Here is a 5,188-nt window from a genome sequence, read left to right as displayed (position 1 = left end):
AAACAAACATTCACGATCTCAAGGTAATTTTTCATATTTATATCATAAACATATAAACATACATATGTACATACAAACATATAGATATACATGCATACAAACGTATATACATATTTACATACGCACGTACATACAAACTATGATTGTGTGGTACGCATAACTGATTTCGTTGTAACTTATGAAACTCGCCAACTATTTGTAGTTAACCCGTTCTTAACATGCTTTTCAGGTGCACATATACTTGAAGTAAATTGCTTATGTGCTACGTGTTTGGATTGTGATCGATGCTATGTAAATTAGTACAAGCATTCGAGTTAGGAGTAAAGTAGCTTTACGGGCTGGATTTGGTTTGTATCACCTAGTTTATAAAAGAAGTTAAATCGATGTAATATATTGTAAATTAGTTAGTAATGTTTCTTTATAAACAATGTGGTTGATACCAGAGGTGTCTGTTGCCTTCCCGTTTAATGCTTCCGCAATTTGCTAGTCGGGGTGTGACAGCGGGTCGGGCCAATAGATCTATCATCATACTACCACAGGCTTAACAAGTTAAAGGTTGTCAATGCGAATATGTATACACTTGTAATGATCACGTATAACGAAAATAAAGCTTGAATCAAATAGCATGTAAAACAAATTAATTATGCCACGATAATATATTTGTGAATATGAGGGTTACATGACCTTAAAATATTTGTGAACGTTTGGATTGCATATCCTTAGAATTCTATGAAGAATGGAGAATTAAGAGCATATGAAAGAAAGTAATAATATATTTGCAAGTTATATGTTGAATGGTATCTTAGGATACGAATGTGAATGTATGTGTATGACTAATTTGTAACCTGCTAAAGTATAACTCACTTAGCGTTTTTGACTTTTAGTATGCACACCGGTGAATATGTACAGCCAGCTGGCTTGAGGACCATATGTGGCTATTAGAAGACTGGCTGGCATCCAAGAGAAAGATTATCATGTTATTTTAAGTTTGAATGTTAAGACAAGATTTCGTGTTTTGTTTTGTTATGATTTGCTGGTTGACGTTTAAAGATTGATATATTAAATGCTTTTGTGTAAGATCAAATTAAGTCTGATGATTAGATTGTGTTTATGAGAAAATCCAACGTATGTGAGGTGCTCGGGATGTGGGGCCTTACGTAAACAAGCATCCCCATTTATATTCGATCGAATTCTATTCTCATTCGTATGTTTCATTTGGAAAATCTTGTGGTTGCTTCATTACTATGCATGTTTCATAAAGCTGGTTCGGAGGCCTTAACATTGGAACTCCTTCCACCGTATACTTTTACTCACGTCTCTTGATGCATGGAAATTAACATGTCCAAGCCTTACATAAAACAACCAATATATAAAATCATCCTAGGCTGTCAAAAGACTTGCTGGCAAATCCATTTCCACACGAGTTTCTCAAACTCGATTGGGTGACCCTAGCATATTAAAGGGTAACTTATGTCAAGGTTAAGTTTTCTATATCAATTAAGATGAAAGACATGTCGTAAGAGTTAATTTTCTTTCAAGTATTATTTAAATTTAAAATGATACTGGATAAAATCATTTTGTTATATAGTTTTTATAAAAGCCTTTCAAGTTTTATAAAATCTCTTATTTTATAAACCTTTGATATCTTAATTTTTATGTTATATATTTCAATCTCTCTTGATTCACAACATGTTTATGTTATAACCCCCCATTGATCCTTCTTCGATCATTCTTGATCCATATTTTCAACAAACTCTTTAATATTTTAATCATACTTACAATACAACTTAAGATGATTAATCAAGATTTAAGTACATGCATAGTCAAATACTAGGTTCCACCCATGTAGGTGCATCCGAATACCTTCCTTCATCGGTTGCGCAATTCACTACGAATCGAACGTAGGTTACACTTTCATCTACACCATGGGATTTCGATCTTGTTCATGTCATATGATTGCTTGCTTCATTGTCAAAGTGCAACACATTGGATTCAATTTAATCTTCTCAATCTGAAGAAGATTAACAAGCTTCATTTCTTCAGTTATCACTTGTTGGTAGGGCCCTTAAACGAACCAACGAACACGGACAATTAAGAGAGCGAGGTTTTATTGTTCATGTTCATTTATTAAGAAAATGAGTATATTAATGCTCTTTTGTTAATAGTATAAATGAATGGTTCACGAGTATAAATGATTGAAAATAACCAAACATAATGGAACGAACAAACAACAATATAAAGTAGACATGTAAATAAATATGTTGAGCACAAAAATTATTCACACTAAACTAAATTGTAGTGGGTAATCATAAAACCTCATGTCAATGAATGAATTTACTATTTGCATAAAATTGTAATGGGTCTAAAAATTTTTAACTTTAAAAAAAACAATGAACGAACATCAGCGAACATAAATGAACGAACGTTAACGAGCTTTTATGAACATAAACGAACGAATGAGATATTTTCATGCTCGTTTGTTAAACTAAATGAACAAAAAAAGTTGTCCAGGTTCCTTTATTAAATAAACCAACATAAACGGATCAGTCTAACGGATTAGGAATAGTTCACAAAATGTCATGTTTAATTAAAGTCCTACTTGTTGGGATGACGCTTCATTTCACAAAGCTATCATTAGTGTAGGATTCTCATTACTAGTGTGTGGTAGGTTTGCGGTTTGCCTTCTATCTTTTCCTATTGTTTAGAAGTTACGCACAACCAAATTCTTCATAAGAGCTTGCTTATTCTCGTATATATGTCAGAATAAGTACTAAAATCTGATATAATATTCTTCTCTCTAAAGATCACATACTTATTCTAACGTCAGAGCTTGCTTATTTTCCCTTAACCCTCACGACGAGATTAATGGTGTTACTTTCTATCCGACGACGAGATTAATGGTGTTACTTTCTATCCCAGCATACTTAAAAGACAACCGGACCAAACAAACACCACCACTTAATCTTTTGTAACAACAGTAAACATAAATATCAAACGCAAATGCCGAATACACATTATGAAACCGAAAAATGCACCCGATAGTAACTCATTTACGACAAGGTATGTCTAGGAATTTTAAAACAAGAGGCCAGAGACAGTATTCTTTATCTGAGACTGAGTCCACTGTGTTTATGGGTAGGAGCAATGGCAGTAATAATTCTTTCTGCTCTGTTATATTTTATCTTTATTATTTCATTTTGGGTTTTTGATGGATCCCAAATGCCTTTTCTAGTCAAACAAACACACAAAAAAGTCAGTCAATTCTCTAACCCAACTTAAAAATATATTGACGGCCTTGTCCCCCCCGCACCTCACCTTTTGTTTCTCAATATTATATAGTAAGAGCATTCTCATTCAATTCTTCATCTCTATCTTTGAAATTACACTAAAAACACTTTTTTTTCCTCTCATTTTCAATTAAATAATATTTTTTTATACTTTTATCATTACTTTTTCTCTCTCATTCACTCACAACCACTTTCAAAAACATTAAAAAATTATAGAGATGAACAGTACGCTTCTCTAAATTTAACCATAAACAGTAAAATTTTATCTCCTATTCTCTCGCAACCATTTTTAACCATCTCTAAAAAATGAAGACCCTCCTTCACATAATTTGAAGAATTTTAGAAATGCTCTAAAACAGCCAAAGTATACTAACTTTTGATCGTTATTGCAATTGGAGAAATACTCGTATTTCAATATCTGGCAACCTTTAAAAGTGGAGCTATAGAATCATTCAATAAAAGACCAATTTTCAAATAAAAAACTACGAAAATCACATACATAGATGTATATATTTCTAACAATATGCATCTTTGTTTATATTTCTAACAATTTCACAAAACACACATAGTCTATATATATTCGTTAGATGCATGTATTTGTGACCACAATATGCATCATTGTTTATATTTCTAACAATTTCACAAAACGCACATAGTCTCCACACACACACACATATATATAGGGTAAGATTAAAATAAAAACTCACATAAGCTGTGAAAATTCTAGAAACTCATTCTTAAACACATGTTTTTATTAAAGTTTGAAACTTATGGTCCACAATTAAAGTTAATAAAAAATTTAAAAGTAAATATAACTTTTTCTCTCTCCTGAAAACATATATAAAAATTAGTAAAAAAATGTTAAGAAAATAGCAAAACATTTCTTTTTATTTTTCGATATTTTGTATTAAATGTAACAACATATATTGCATGTGAAAAAGAAAACAAAAAAAAAACGATGTTACATAGGGTTTTCACAACTCAAATGAGTTTTAATTCTATACTTCCCACACACACACACACACACACACACACACACACATATATATATATATATATATATATATATATATATCTTAGAGAAGTATAGAACGAAAAAACACTTGAGTTATGAAAACCCGTGAAACCCCTATATAACATCGCTTTTTTTTTACACGTGTAATATATGATATTACATTTAATACAAAATATCGAAAAATAAAAAAAAATTGTTTTATTATTTTTTTACTAACTTTTATACATGTTTTCAGGAGAGAGAAAAAGTTATATTTGTATGTATATTTTTTATTACTTTGAATTATGAACCACAAGATTCAAACTTTAATTAAAAACATGAGATTGAAAATAGGTTTTTAGAGTTTTCACAACTCAAGTGAGTTTTTATTTTAACCTAACCCTATATATCTTTTATATATATACACACACACACACACTAGATTTTATCCCCCGTATTACGGAGGTTGTTTTACATTATTCGTTTTTAATATTTATATATGTATATTTGGATTTTAATTTTATTTATTGTAAGAAAGTTAATAATTAATATACTTGATGTTTGATGATAAAATGGTTTCACAAATAAATGATATGTTATAATCCGGTTTTAAAGCTATCTAGGTTTGGTGATACCCATTACCCATCTATTTTCTTTATTATAAATTTGTTTGTTAATTATAAATAATATCTTTTTTTAAATAAAATAGGATATTAAGTTTTAGTATATTCTTATTTTATAGGATTTTCATATCAAATATTTGATGAGATTATTTTTTAATATAATGAGATGTTATAATCCGTTTAAGAGCTATCTGGGTTTGGTGAGACCTTTACCCGTGAATTCGGATCAAATGCGTGAGAAGCCTTCATTTACAAATAAAGCAATCTGATGGCTTGAGAGAATG

The sequence above is a fragment of the Bidens hawaiensis genome, unplaced genomic scaffold (assembly GCF_021521415.1).
Source record: "Bidens hawaiensis isolate Kalapana, Puna unplaced genomic scaffold, B.hawaiensis_p1.1 tig00008384_1, whole genome shotgun sequence".
In the NCBI taxonomy this organism is placed as follows: domain Eukaryota; kingdom Viridiplantae; phylum Streptophyta; class Magnoliopsida; order Asterales; family Asteraceae; genus Bidens; species Bidens hawaiensis.
The sequence above is the reverse complement of the archived record's forward strand: the minus strand, read 5'-3'. Positions refer to the sequence as shown.